Here is a 16,096-nt window from a genome sequence, read left to right as displayed (position 1 = left end):
ATAAATATATTTTTGCTGCTGCAGCGCTGCTCAAGCGCTGCCCGCGACTGTTGTTGATGCTGGTGCTTTGGTTGACTGCGAACATGTTTACACAGACACGAATAGATGCGCATAGGCATACATACACTCACACAGACGCAATTGCTTTTTATATGTACAATTATACACCCTTTACGTGAGTTCAAATACCGAGAAAGGTAAAATCGATCAAATTCTTTTTTTTTTTAATTTTTTTTATGTTCTTAAATTATTGTAAACATATGTACAGAGTATTTCAAAGTCGGGACACCCGACACTTTAGCTTTTTTACTTGTTTTCTATTAAAGATTATTCAGCTTTCAATAATGTACTTCTAAGAAAGGGAAAAATATCGGTGAGCTGTTTAAGCTCTTAACGAATGTGTCCAGAAAAACTATTTCTTTTCTAAGATTCATTGAAAATCTTTATTAAGACAGTCCTCAGTTGTTGAGTACTTATCTTAAGGCAGATCTTAAAGCACATGGTTATTAAAAAGAGCAACAATTCAGATAATCCACGGCTTATTTTTTTTTTTAATAGCAGACAGCTTTATTTTTATCCTTGAAAAAACATTAAATGCATAGCATATTTGCAAAATGCAACAATTTTGTTTACAAATGATTTAACAAACGTTTCATATAAGCAGTTTATTTTGATTAAAGTTTATCCTTTGGGTATACAATGTCCCTCACATTCTATATCACTAAATCAACGATTTGGAAATACTTTTAGCGTTATTTGGAAAATATAATTGTACTATATTGCAAGGCATCCAAGGGTTGGATTGGCCGAAAGCACGCAGGCATTTTAAATGCAGTTGCATTTTTTCAGTAGCTCTGAACTGTCCTTAATTCTGATTAACCATTCTGCCACCGATGCTGCCACCCATGCTTACCACCATTACTGCAACGCCAGCCGTAGCGGCCACCCAAAAAAATGTGTACATGTAAGCATATCATGTTTATTTATTTGATTTAAGTATGCATATCTAGTGAGGACTGTATTTGTGTGGGGATTCAAAGGCGTAGGCAATGAAGGACAACACAATCCGATGAGGGTCTCTAATTATAGCTTTTAAAATGTTTATGTTCTAAGAGTCTATTAAATATATACTCATACATAGGTAGAACTTTTTAATGTCAACTTAATAGCTGAAATAATATTATTTAATTTGTTAAAAAATTTATGTTGATTGGCTCACATATGTAAAGAAAAATTAAAAATATTTTAAAGATTACAAAAAAAATGTTTTCTGAATAAAGTGCTCAAAAGTGCATGTACACGAAGGTCTTTAATTGCAAACTCTATTCTATAGTAGAGTGCGCATCTTTAAATAAAAGTTTTTACTAAATCAATAAAGAAGACGTACTCTTTGATTTTAAAGGTCGATTTGGTTAAATTACACAACTTATAAAAAATATATATGTAAATTCGGTACTATAATGAACAAGTCTTAACAAACTATATTACTTTATTGAATATATTTTTAAAAGAATTTTTATATTGTTTTACTTTTATTTTAAATTTATATTTATTATGTTTTTATTTTAATTCTCTTGTATTTTGCTAAAACATTTAAGTTTCATTTTTAATTTATTTAATTTATATAAGTTTTATTCTATTTTTATAGATATGAAATTTTTGTTCTGTTTAGTTTGTTTTTAGTTAACTTAAATTATGTTTTATCAAAAGATTTTAAAGCCGGCAAGCTATGCAGAGATTCTCACAAATATAGCTGAAGAGAGAAGTTTTTAATGAGGAGAGACTTCGGTTGAGACTAGGTGACAATTAAAACCACTCATTAAAATTGTAAAAAACAAAAATAATTTTGCGGTATAGCATATTTTAAAATTGAAAAAATATGTATTACTATGGCATCTCAATATGGGAAAAATTTTCAACAAGGGTGACGTCATTTTTTTGATATACTTGTACCCCCTTCAGCAATGTTTTCAATGTAGCTGCGTCTGTCCAAAAAAAAAAAAGAGAAAACCAAACCAACTTTCCAAAAAATGCAGCATACATTTTTACATGCATAAAACAGACATACACACACACACACACAGACACATAGCGTATGTGGCACGTAGATTTGTTCAAGTATATACTGTTAGCATTTAAAAACAAAATAAATATAAAAAAACAATTATTTTTTTATACATTTTCTGCGGCAACCCTTAAAAATTCGCGCGCGTTCACATACAAACAGGCATGTATGTATGTACATATGTATGTATGTGCATAAAATTTGTTTTAAATTTTTGGGGTTCTATTTTTAATGATGAATTCGATGTACGAATTTTTCATTAATATAGCAGCTGTGCATGTGACAGGCCTTGATGCGCGAAAGAGAAAGCCTAGGCGGGCAGCAGAGAGTGCGAGAGAGCGGGAGATAGCTGGGAGTGCAATAAAAACGCATTTGGTCGGCAGAGCGGAATGGGCGGGCAATGGGGGAGGAGGACAATTGGGCGCCGCACAGACATTGGGAGAGTGAGAGTGGGCGGCGGTTTGTTGGCTGTTGGGCTTAATGGACATGGGCCGTAGGCTTAAAATGCGTATGCCATGTGCATGTTATATACAAACAATTCAGCAGTAAATACACACAAATATACATATGTATGTATAAATGTATATGTGTGTATATAGGCGCTGACATGAGAGACAGGGGCAGAGGCTCGTTGGTGCACATTTGGGCGCAGATACATATGTACTTATATATTTGGGCATTTACTTATGTACAAGTATGTACATAGCATGTATTACATAAGCGACAGGGCAGGCAACTCTGCTGTTTATTCAATGCGGTTTACAGTCAGCATACAATGCATGCACTTCCCCCTGCCGCTCATCCACAATTGTCCGAACTTTTTGTGTAGATGCATCCTTTTCACAAATTTTAATTCAATATTATATTCAATTAAGTGTTCGGTAGATATGAATGTCCCGCCCATATCTGGCTGCAGAGTCCACAGAACGCCAAAGTGCCGTCCGCCATCATGATGATGGTCAGGTGATGGTCACCTGGGCATTGCCACTGATAGCTAATAGATAATATTGCGGCATAATTGGATTATCGGGAAATGAACAACTCTCTCCGGCATATCACACACGTACACACACACGAACTCATACATGCATTTGAATATGAATTACAGCTGAACAAACGTTGCATGCAGCATGAAGTTAATTGGCAGTAATTGTTTGCATGTGAGGCGACGTTGCAAAACGTTTGACTGCCCCATGGGTTTAGGACATAAATTTCATTTTTTGGGAGTGGAAGTCTGCAGTGGAATTGCTGGCCTGTACTTTAATTTAAACTATCAGTAAGAGTTAGGACTCCTTGGACATCCATTCATAAGCAGAATGCAAACCCTTCAAGATTTGTAAAAAACATTTCCGAAAAGATCTTTACATATAAAGCAGAAAATGTCACTTCACCTTGATAAAGAAAAACACTTTGTTAATCTGGTCACACTTAATACATAGTCGAATACTTTGTCAGTCGATTCATTAATAAATAAAGAAATAAGTAAATTCTACATTTTATTTGGATATTTTAAAGAATGAATTGTCAAGAAGTGCGCACAGTTTTAACTTCGTTGATACAGAAAACTGCAGCAAACTCAAATACAAGCCATATCAAGAAACTCCACTTGATTAAATCAATAAATGAGGAGTGGCAAAAAATACCGTATTATATACTATTATGATATTGGTGCACTCATACCCTTGATGTCGCATCGCCTCAGGGCTGTTATGGATGCTAATGGGGGCATACAAAATATTAGCCATTTAGAGCTTTTTGTTAAAAACGTATAGCCTCTTCCAGATGAATGTTTGCATTTTGCAAACAATTAATATACAGCTAACATTTGCTGCTTTTTTTTGTGTTTTATATTATATTTATATTTTTAAACTTTCGTTAAATATTTCATTTAAAAATACGTTTTTGAAAAATATGTTGAAAGACCGAACATGAAAAAAAGTGCCTTTCCTAATAAAAATATCATGTTAAAGCTGAAATTTTGTGACTTATTTGATTTCGCAAACAATTTGTTCACATACTCTATCTTGACAAGTTTAATACACCTAATTATGTTTTTACACGGTCTTTTTTACACGATTTTTATAACACGGTTTGAATTAAAAATTGCATATATGTACATATGTATATTTGTTTAGAGATAAGAAACCAATCACCTATTTTTGCATATGATCAATGTCTTTTTTTACACGGTTGTTTCTGGATCCAATCTACCATGTAAAAATAGAATAAGGTGTATTGTATATAATCCATAGGTGCAATTATATTCCTTTATATCATATAAAACAAAAAGCAAAAATGTACTTTTCCCATACCGGGAATCGAACCCGGGCCTTCTGGGTGAAAGCCAGATATCCTAGCCACTAGACCATATGGGAGAAGGTAACGGCTATAATCAAGAAATTTTTTTAATTTGTGAATTGAAACAACAAAAATACAAGTATATGTCTATGTATTAATAGCCAATTCAGCTGTTTATGATAGGTTCTGTTTTTGCTTAACGAGCATACATATCTCTAATAAAGAACATCCACACATGTGGTACGTGTATTTATTGTGCCACGATTCTTCGAGTATATATTAAATATGGATATTATATTGCACTGAATTTAAAATATTGTCTACTTATAAATATAATCTACTTTATTTGTTGGTGTTTTTACTTTCGGTTTTTATGTGGCTAGGAAACATGGTACATACTTATGTTATCGTATAAACAAAGAGACAAAACAACTTCATAACTTTTCTAATAAAAACTTTAAAATGATAGTTGAATTGATTCTATTTAACAAGTGGGATGTCCTTATGTATATATATAATTATACAAATTTTAAAAGTATAGAGTTACAAGAAATACATTGTAATTTATACAACCAAAGTCTTTCTAGCTGTATATAATACAATATGTTCCGGAATTGAAGCAAAGAAAAAATAAAGACAATAGAAGTTCAATGGAGAAAATTTAAAAAGTTGTATTTCCCATACCGGGAATCGAACCCGGGCCTTCTGGGTGAAAGCCAGATATCCTAGCCACTAGACCATATGGGAGGTGAAGATTTCTGAACAAAAATATGGATTTCTTATATTTACAATTTTTTAATAATAATACACATATGTACAAGCAAGTATGTTAAATAAAATGAAATCCTACACAAAATTCTCAATTAACAAAATAATCATGTTCAAATATGTATGGCAAAAATATTACTATGATTCGAATAAACAATCTAATAAACTCAACATCTGTCTAAAATATATATGAATAGAATATAATTAAATAAATCACTAAATATTAAAAATGATACTTATAATCAAGATGAAATGATATCGAAAAAAAGGAAAAATTTATTTCCCATACCGGGAATCGAACCCGGGCCTTCTGGGTGAAAGCCAGATATCCTAGCCACTAGACCATATGGGAGGTGTCAGTATTGATGCTACAACGATATAAGGTTGCTGTTGACGTGTTTATGTTCAAGGTAATGTGCAAATTTAGCAACATAACTCAATCTAGCAATGTGAGCGCTGGAAGTTTAAAACAAAATATGAAAAGAGCATAAATTTACTATGTTTTAGTCGTACTTATTACATGTTATATGCGAGTTGTTAGCTTTGATGCTACAACGGTATAAAGCTTTTGTGTTGATGTTTCAAGGCAATGCATAGCTTAGCACACTACATGTGTGAGCACTGTTAAGTTTAAAACAAATATGAAAAGGCATAAATTTATGTTGTACTCGTACTTATAAAATTCAATAAATCTATACAAAGAATCTGTGAGTAGCTTAGATATACCATAATTTAAAAAAATAAAAAATTTCCCATACCGGGAATCGAACCCGGGCCTTCCGGGTGAGAGCCGGATATCCTAACCACTAGACAATATGGGATTTTTGTTGCCGGCGCGTCAACAACGTTTTTAACATGAATGTAATACGTTGACTAATTTAAAGCGAAACATTTGTCTATTTTTCACATATTGACAAATTTTTGAAGAGAATTGTTGAATTACTTGTATATATGTATGTATGATTATTACTAAAAGCTAATGCTCCGTACAACTGCATTAAATATATTATCATTGTGTATATTGTTGTATGTACATATGTATATAAAATGAGGAATTAAATATTTTGTATTTCAATTTATCGAAAGACAAAAAGCTGTGCTGTACAACACATACAGTTGTGCTCAAAATAATATTAGTGATATTTTTCACTACGTTCTACCGTTCGTATTTTTGTAGGTATGTAGGAACATACATATATATGTATGTACACACATATATAACAATGTAGAACTTCAATGGCCACACATACGAAATATACCTGTGGCAGTAAATAGCGCTTGCTGCCAGCGGCATTAAGTCCCATATTGTCTAGTGGTTAGGATATCCGGCTCTCACCCGGAAGGCCCGGGTTCGATTCCCGGTATGGGAAATTTTTTTGTTTGTATTACAAATAAAATTTATTCAATACAATATTTTCTTTAATTCAGAACTTGTTACATTTCTTAATGCATAACAAAATCTTTAAAACAAATAAATTAATCGATTAAACAAATTGCGAAGAGTGGATGTTTTATATTGACAATATCTTTTACTTTTATTAAAAGCAAATTATATATATTCTGTGGGGTAGGGTAAGGGTAAGTTGATTTGATACGCAGAAGGAATAACCAGCCTTCCACATATTAAAGGTACATACATATGTATGTAATACATACTATATACATATGTATGTATGTACAGCAGCATGTCAAATATGTACATATTTAGTTTTTAAAGATTATGAAAGGAAGAACATATAGAATAGATATTTATGTATGTACATATATAAGAATTAAATAACTTTGTACATCTAAACGTCAGACAATTTGTAACTTTCTGGCTTTGGCTTTATTTAGCCTTTGGTTGAGAACAGCATATTCTAATATTCTAATTTGGAAATCACTCTCGTGTACAATTTTTAAACTAGCCATTCATATGGCTGCTTGTAAATATAGTCTCGACTCCAGCCATGCAGAAGAAAAAGGTAAAGGTAAGGTATGACCAAAATGGCGCTTTGGCAGCTAGTACGCAACCTCCCATATGGTCTAGTGGCTAGGATATCTGGCTTTCACCCAGAAGGCCCGGGTTCGATTCCCGGTATGGGAAATAAACTTTTTCTTGTGTGCATATATTTGTTTTTTTTTTATTATTATATTATATGATATATCATATTATTATACTTGCAGTAAATTACAAATATGGATTAGTGAGGCACAACATTCTTATTATGTATACTATTCTGAGTTGGCGGAAGAGCTGATACTCATAAAATAAGTTTTTAAGTATTCGCAAAACTATTCAGAAGCAAAAGAAGGGGGAATTAAGTCTCTTGAAAATGGAGTTCCATTTAATTCTGTGATATGTGAACGTATTTATTTAAGCTTGTGTTACTTAATTTAATTAAGCCCCACATTCCACAATTCTCCTTTCCATATTTAATTTAGACTAGACATCAAAGTCCAGAGGACAACAAAATTGTTGCATGGATTGAATTAAACTGCCAAAAAAAAAAAGAAAGTATTTACATAAATACATACTGAATGTGATGTGTCCACATGCACAAAGTATAGGCAGGCGAACCCTTGAGCCTGTGCAGGATGCGATAAGCAGCAGAAGCAGAGGCGCCACCAGCGCCGTGCCACAAACAAGCAGCGTCGACATGACGACAAAAACAACACTGATGGAATAAAGTGCATTTTAAATTTTGTTCTTATCGATTTTTATAGATTCGCATTGTTCATGAAAGCTGAAAAGGGAGCGAAAGAGAGGCAATTGCCGCTGAGTAAGACAGAGACATCAATATGGAGATATATAAAGTGCACAATACATGATTTTACTTAAATATATAAAACATGCAAATATGTGCACATAAAATGCCAGCAGGCAGGCAGGCATGGAGTCAGGCAGGCAGGCAGGTAGGCAGAGGAAGGACATGCAGGATGCCATGCCAAGAGCAGAGCCGAGATGTGGAGAGCACCCTGTATGTGCAGAGCCAAAAAATGCAACAGATCCTTGAATGCAAGCCAAAAAACACAAACGCACACACACACACATACACACTCGCAAAGGGGTTGGGCATGCAATTGCAGGTAAGTCCTTCTGCATCCTCAGTCCCAATGGCAACTCATCCCTCACTACCATGCAGCGCAGCTCACTGATGTCTCTGTCCGGGCAGCTGCTTTTGTATTGGGCGCCTTTTGTGCGCTGTCCCTCTCCTGGGCCGCCTGTCCGAAAATGCCTAATGAAGTGGTAGGTGGTCCAGATCCAGTTGCAGGCTCAGGTACATCATGGGATGAACGCCAAACTCATCATCATGTTTGACGCTGTCAGCAATTCAACCGCACCGTCGATTGCCAATTTTAATGAAACACACTCATACACACACACACACACACACCACTCCCTGGCACACTCAAACTCAGACAGCGGAAGTATGTATATGTATGTATGTGTTACATACATATATAGTATATGTGTGCATATGAATGTATACATGTATGCGTATGCAATATTCGCACAATGCATCAACGAACCCTTTTGCATTTTTAAATACAATTGCTGGCAATGCTGCCAATGGATGAACATTTTTAAACGAAGTTTGCGGTTTGCTGAGTCCTCCACACGGAAATGTTCGACATGGCACAAGAATGTTTTTCAGGCCTCTGCATATGGTCGCCCAAATGGCATATGGCTTTGGAAGGCAATTGATTTTCGGCGCACAAAAGAATTCTACACCCCCGACCATCAGTCAAAAGGGGGTTGGGTTGGTTGCCCTTCCCTTTTTCCCATGTTTATTAATAATATGGAAAATGGATAAAGTAATTCTCCAATAAGCTGTTCAGCTGCATGTTGCACTTATTATTATCATACTTAATTTGTTTTCTATGTCTGTCGGCAGAAAGAAGTCACATTTAACGAATAGCCGACCTCTGCCAGCCGACATCCTTCCAATGGCAGCACACACATAGAAAGATATTTAATAATAGGACATCAGATTATAATGGAACTCCATTTTAAATCCATTCTTATTTTAAATACAATACAAAACCCCAATTAGTTCTAGCTAAAAAAAAAATCAATTACGTACCTTTCAAAGTGCAGCAAACGTTTTTTTTCTGCAAATTGAATTATAAGCTCTAATTTTGACAGCAGCTTTCTTTTTAAAAAATGCACTCAAACCAACACCGGTATGGCTTAAATTTATCCTATTTTTGTGAAATTAAAAAAAAAACTATCATTATCATTAATCCGTTTATTCTTAGCCTAAAGCATAACCCAAAATTATTCCTATCAGCTATTCTAACATCTATCTCTCGCCAACAAATAATACAAGCTTTTTAAGATCTATAAAAAATTTACAAAAAAAAAAACCTTACAGCTTAGATATTAAATAGTAAAAATAGAAGCAAAATACATACGTACGAATATATTTAATATGGAATTCCAATACATGCATTGTACAATATTGAATGAGTAGAAAAGGAATAATATAACCACCAAAAGTTCTTTCTGACTTTTTCTACTTTCTATCTTTCGATGATACAACTAAGAGTCAAGTGTCTGCCATCAAGAGTCTTACATTTGTTTGGTTCTAACTAATATATCATTAGTCCTTCGGTATACATGGTATTTTATATTAAAAAGGTGTGTCATTAATATTTTGGATGTACTCATAATTTTTTTACCATCTACAAGTTGATATTGTTTTGTATGAATGGAAAAAAAATTATTATAAATATGTAAATAATTATTTTTTAATCTTCTAGTCTTCTATTTTTCTCGAGATTATTTATTACTCTTTCAAAATTCTTACTCTCAAAAACTGTTTTCAAAATAATATTATTAATATTAGTCCCATTCCTATAGCGTTTTCTTATATTTTTTTGACAATGTCTCATTTGAACAACATTTCTTATTTAATCTAGTTCTTTCAAATACATTATTTCTTATTACCTCTTTTTTTTTGAAGTGTTATTGAATCCTTAATTTTGAGGGATTTTTATACCCTGTACCCAAAGGGTACAAGGGTATATTAGTTTTGTGCGAGTGCACATGGAACACACAGAAGGAGGCTTGGTAGACCCCACAAAGTATATATATTCTTGATCAGCATGACAAGCGGAGTCGATATAGCCATGTCCGTCTGTCCGTCTGTCCGTCTGTCTGTCCGTCTGTCTGTCCGTCTGTCTGTCTGTATGAACGCAAGGATCTCCGAAAGTATAAGAGCTAGAATAACCAAACTTGGTATACAGATTCTCCTGAGACCGAGAAAGGACGAGTTTGTTCATTTTTTCTGATCCAACCCCCCACTCCCCCCCTATTAACGATTTTCTATAACTCCCGTAATTCTTGGAATTTTGAAATAAAATTTGGTAGTCACATTAGTTAGTTATTGTATAATGTTATTGGTTAGTTATTATATAACCGTATACCAAGTCTCATTATGATAGAATGATCGGAAAGAAAGTTATAGCCATATAACCAGGCCCAATGCACACATACATACATATGTACAAGTACACAAACACGCATAAGGCACGATTCAGATGTAAATGTAAATGTATGTATGCATGCATGGACTATTTTATATTTAATTTAGTTAATTAATTAAATTAATTTAGTTAATTAATTAAATTAAATTAATTAATTCATTTAATTTCTTTTTTGTGGGGTGGTACAGGGTATTTAAGAGTTGAGCCTGCTCGACTTTAGCATTCCTTTCTTGTTTTGAATTTTTTTTGTAATGATGTATACTGAGTTTCTGAATATCTGATTTGTTGTAATGGAATTCCGTTCAGTCAATAACCTCCTTTTATTCAGTTCTCTTTACACTACTTAACCTTTCTTAGCTTTTAAATTTTCACTCTGAAATCTAATATGTAATCAGGAATTTTAATAACCAAATCGTTTTAAGGCACAGTCCTAGGTTTCTTAAGCTAGGCAGCTACATTCAATACCATAGGAGAAGTTAAAAGACAATCCTTGCAATCAGCATTCCCATCATGCTATTATTGATAAATGGCTGCATTTTGAAGTGCAGTTCATTTAGCAAATTTCCACATAGCTTGCTCGCATCAGCAACCGACTCCACACCGATGCTAAACAAACGAATGTCCAATTGTTGGATGGACTGCCAGCCTGCCAGCCTGCCTGCTGTCTGTCAACAAGCGGCCCCAAACCCAAGCCCACTCAGTGGCCGCCTGGCGGGTGACTCGTGTCTGGGTGCCTTGTTGATGATGCTCATTCGGGAAATCATTCATCAGTCGGCGCACGAGTTGACAGGCAATGCAAAAATTTGCAGACAGGCGCGTGCTGTTGACCAAACAGCCAAACAGATATAACATTCTATATGGAAACGTATAATAGATGAAATGGACATTGATGCCCAAACATATCCACACTCATCGGGCATATGAATATGCGCTGCCCAACTGAGTCGGGTTGCAAAAGTCTCATATTCCTGGCGCTACCATTGACTACCTACCTTGAACAAAAAAAATGTAATTATACTAGGGGGGAAGCAAGTTGCTCTTTTCGTTGCATGCCAATTGGCTGGGGTTGGTGGTTAGTCCGCAAGTAGGTAGTTAAATGGTTTGTGGTTAAAGCAACTTTATAAACATACTAAGTTTGAAGTCTATAGGTTGGAATATGCAGATTTTTCATACAAACTTTGGAGCTTGTTTTCCCCCTTTTGGAGCTTGAAATTTCCAAAATCGCTTCTTATTGCCAACTATATTGTCGAAACTATAGCCAAATGTGAGGGGACTGGGAATGGGGGATTCCTTCGGCTTAGAATTGTCTAGAAACTCAAAAAGTTTGAAAATCCGAATAGTTTTGAGTATCTCATTTAATTATGCTTTGCTTGGTTTGAACTAATAATATAAGTATTCAGATCATTTATATGAAACATATATATGACACCAGTCTGGTAACAAACAGTTACCAATATTGTTCTTAATAAATGGTCTTCCATATAAGTATCTTCAATCTAAGCGAATTACTGCTTCTTATATCTCTGCATGAAACTTCCATAAACGTTTTTTATATCTACTTTTTCAAAAGAAAAAACGCAAGGAACTTGTTTTTCTTAAAATAATAGAATATCAATTAAACATTAAATGCAATTTAATAATTTAACTTAAATTAATAATTAGTCAGAATTGAAATATATTTCTGACCTTCAAATGGGAAATTTGTTAAGGCTTTCATTTAAAAATTCTATACATAGAATTTATATGTGGCAATGGCATATACATATATATTTCAAAATATACGAATTTTTAAGAAAAAAGCATAAAATAAATCTCCTCCAAAAGAGAAACGCTACTTTTGTAAAAACATTCCCATACCGGGAATTGAACCCGGGCCTCCCGGGTGAGAGCCGGGTATCCTAACCACTAGACAATATGGGATAGTTATACACTCGATGAAAAAGATCCCACATGCAGTGAAAAAAAACTAAAGCGACGTACACACACAAAAGTATTTTTATAAATAAACATCGAGAAATAAAAATCTGCGACTAAATATTAAATAATGTATCAATACAGGACAAAAGCTGTACAAAATCAAAATGAAACAAAAACAAAAATGCGAAGCCAATACGCACAAAAGCCCAGCAAGCTGTACAAACTGGTGACAAAGGTACAAACAAAAAACAAACAATTTTTTGTTGTATTGTGGCAAATAAATTATTTAAATATGGCCTTTAGCATCTGAGGCGCAATATGCGAACCGAAAATTTCTCTGTGACGGGACGGACAGCTTGTTGCTGGAATAATCAAGTCACAATATGGTAAATGCATATGGCCAGCCCTCATAGGGGGTTGGACAACAACAACAGCAACAGCAACAATAGCAGCCACTCGACATATTGAAGCATATTAATTAAAAGCTTTTTTATTTATTAAAAGGAAGCAAGCCCCGTTGCAGCAGCAGCTCAGTTGCCGGCAACACAGCAGGCGCATAAATTCGGGCTCGAGCTTATGAAGCACCTGAAAGCCGATATGGTGCTAGGTAGACTCATGAGGCAACGACCATATGGAAAAATCACTAATATTGCATAGCAACGTGTGTCGAGGAGTGGTTTCGTGTAGAGTGTAGAGGGATACAGTAGCACGACATGCCAATAAAAAAAGTTGAACTAATAAAAAGCAAAACCAATCGCCCTTCAGAAGTGCTTTTATAAAATCATTTTGGTGGTTGATGCTTGCAGTTAAAGTTTTGTTGATTTGAAATTTGGGAATACACGCTATGTACTTTAATATAGTGTAGTAACTTATATTTCCCAAGCACAAACACTGTATAGTTTACAGAGTAAACAATAATAATACCTTTCAACGCTAACATACTACTTATGATGGAATACAAATTCCTAGCACAATTCTTTCATCAACTCCCATTATAAAATGATTCACTATATTTCAAGAATATTTAAGAAAACATAAAAGTTGGTAGTCATTATTTCACCGCAAATCGATTCAATGAGTCTAAATATATAGTTTAGAGACTTTATTGTGTTTATATTCTTAGATATATTCAGGGTGTATTCAGGCTGACCACAATGTCCCGAAGATTTTTGATAACCACACCCTTCAGGTGTATACAATTAAAAACTAATTTAATCGACGATAATTGTTTGTGTTATTTCAAAGCATGTACAATAGACTTATTAATATCAGAAAAATATCAAAAACGGATAAATGCTTAATCTTAAAAATGTAATACTGAAAAATGTATATGCATATTGTTTCAGAAAAGGTGATTGGTCCTGGCAGACCTTGACACACACAGAATATAAAAAGGAAAATTAATCAAAAGTTAATTAATGAGACGGTTCTTATATAACTGAGATTAATAGAATAGTGCATTTTTTTAGGTTCTTTTCCTTCAAAACGAAGTATTCCTATGTTAAGAAAGTTGTCAAGTATGCAAAGTTTTATAACTATGAGATTAGAAGGTGTGGACATAGACAGGCTAACAAAAAGGGAAAAGGAGTAGTTGCTGTAGCTTAGGAATGTGATCTGGACTTATAGTCATTGACCATTGCAACTGAGGATCTCATCTGATGTATTCCAAGCGATCCAACAGTCTTTCTTTCTTGTGCAGAGGAGGAACAGAACAGACTATTACTATTCTTGATGCTTTAAATATTTACATTTCTATTATTTCAATAACATTTTGGAGCAAAATTAGGTTATCCACAGATGATCTTAGATCTATCATGAACTCTATCATTTTGTCGTTTCTCAGAACTTACATATTATAATTCCCTGGATTTAATAGGCAATGCTGTTATATTCTTTGTAACCGGGTTCCTTCTTCAGTCTTCAAGACCGGCCAAAAAGAAGCCTAATTTCACTTAAAATCAAATATTCTTTTAGAGATCGGCTTCACTCATTATTTTAGTTTAAATTTTGCAGATAATTTTCTTTAAAAAAAAAAGCCCACCAATTCTTTCAGAAAGGAATTCAATTTGGAGCATAAGACTTTAAAAGAGATTTCAATTTTCTATAAACCATTTGTGTATTTTATTTATAATCGAGTAATTATTGTGAATTTGAATGCCGGAGTGAACTGCGTAGAGATCATTGAGTTTAATTTTGCGACTGTTGTGATCTCTCACTGATGATTAATTTAAGAGCTCAATTGTTGTCCCTTGGTTCAGGATTTGTTCGCCCGAACAACGGGTCCTGGTCCATTTGTAACAACATCTGGTTTGCCGTTAGGGAATCATTTACCATTTGGGCGTTTAATAAACGTCTCACCACAGCCATGGCGCTATCCAATTGCTGAAAGCGCTGGGACAACGAGCGGAGTCGGGTCTGGACCTGCTGAATATCCAGTTCCACGTTCGTCGAGTCATCGAGCGCACGCTCTTCGGGACTCATCCCACTGCTTTGCTCCACTGGATCCATTTTACAAATTTGCCGAAAGAAAAGAAATAAAACTTGAAACAATTTTGTTGCTACTTTCGAAGCGTTACTGGCACGCAATGAAGTTTTGGGCTCTGAATTGTGAAAACGAGACAACTAGATCGACAAGTATATAGCTATGGTGTTTTAATTAAAAGCGGAAATGCTGACAAACAATTTTATTGATCAGCTGCCTACATTTAAATGACACTACAACGCGTTTCTATTTTCCCACTGCAGCCAATTGGTAATTAAAATTAATTTTCGCACAAAATCCGCACAGCCTAAAAGCAAATAAAGCGCCAGGCCAGAGTTTTGTCATCCAGTCCCGACTTCGCACAGCTCCCAATCAAGTTTTCCCAGTTCTAGCTGTGATAAATGATGTCTTGTTAGCAGTGTGTGCCAAAGCAGAAACAAGATCACTCAAGACTGCAAGCGGCACGCACGATTGCACTAGAATTGGGAATTTCAAATTGAAATACTGACCCAGATCAGTTACAAATAAGCATGATTCAAGCTTTAGCTGAGTTAAACAAAATTGTCAACACAGAAAACATCACATTTTTCTTAGGAAAGAAATACTAGAGATGGTTAAATAAAAAACTAATTTTTATCTATTCAGATCGTTTAATTTTTACACTTTAATCTAGAAACAAAAAAAAACTCTTTAAAATACAAAATATTTGTATATTATACAAAATATCAATCTGTTGAAAAGCTAAACAATATTTAGTTTCATAGTTGTTGAAAATTAGAGACAAAACAAAAATGTTAATTTTGGAGTTTTATCTAAGATGTGAAAACAATGAAATTTTCATAATTAAACGTTTTGTAGGAATGCCTTAGCATTCAACATTCAACACCTGAGATGATACTCGACTTTAGATTTATTTAAGAGCAATAGTGGAATTCTTGGAACAGCTGTTGAACAGCTATATGAAGATTCTCGCAAAATACGGTCACACACTTTGTAATCAACACGAATTCTATTGACGTCTCTCTCGCACCAGCTAAATTTATCATATAGCTTATATTGCGTTTCTACAGCTACTGGTTTTTCGCTTCAATTAT

The 16,096-nt window shown here is 34.2% G+C and overlaps 7 non-coding genes across 7 annotated transcripts; 2 read left to right on the top strand and 5 right to left on the bottom strand.

Moving 5' to 3' along the window:
• Nucleotides 1-4,368: 4,368 nt before the first annotated feature.
• Trnae-uuc lies at nucleotides 4,369-4,440 on the bottom strand. The gene has a single exon. It is a non-coding gene; the product is annotated as a tRNA-Glu (tRNA).
• Nucleotides 4,441-5,038: 598 nt separating this feature from the next.
• Nucleotides 5,039-5,110, bottom strand: Trnae-uuc. Its single transcript has one exon. It is a non-coding gene; the product is annotated as a tRNA-Glu (tRNA).
• Nucleotides 5,111-5,411: 301 nt separating this feature from the next.
• Trnae-uuc lies at nucleotides 5,412-5,483 on the bottom strand. The gene has a single exon. It is a non-coding gene; the product is annotated as a tRNA-Glu (tRNA).
• A 397-nt stretch (nucleotides 5,484-5,880) lies between these two features.
• Nucleotides 5,881-5,952, bottom strand: Trnae-cuc. Its single transcript has one exon. It is a non-coding gene; the product is annotated as a tRNA-Glu (tRNA).
• Nucleotides 5,953-6,429: 477 nt separating this feature from the next.
• On the top strand, nucleotides 6,430-6,501 carry Trnae-cuc. The gene has a single exon. It is a non-coding gene; the product is annotated as a tRNA-Glu (tRNA).
• Nucleotides 6,502-7,145: 644 nt separating this feature from the next.
• Trnae-uuc lies at nucleotides 7,146-7,217 on the top strand. Its single transcript has one exon. It is a non-coding gene; the product is annotated as a tRNA-Glu (tRNA).
• A 5,234-nt stretch (nucleotides 7,218-12,451) lies between these two features.
• Nucleotides 12,452-12,523, bottom strand: Trnae-cuc. The gene has a single exon. It is a non-coding gene; the product is annotated as a tRNA-Glu (tRNA).
• Nucleotides 12,524-16,096: the final 3,573 nt, after the last annotated feature.

The sequence above is a fragment of the Scaptodrosophila lebanonensis genome, unplaced genomic scaffold (genome assembly GCF_003285725.1).
Source record: "Scaptodrosophila lebanonensis strain 11010-0011.00,11010-0021.00 unplaced genomic scaffold, SlebRS2 tig00001415-arrow-pilon, whole genome shotgun sequence".
NCBI lineage: Eukaryota > Metazoa > Arthropoda > Insecta > Diptera > Drosophilidae > Scaptodrosophila > Scaptodrosophila lebanonensis.
The sequence above is the reverse complement of the archived record's forward strand: the minus strand, read 5'-3'. Positions and strand labels throughout refer to the sequence as shown.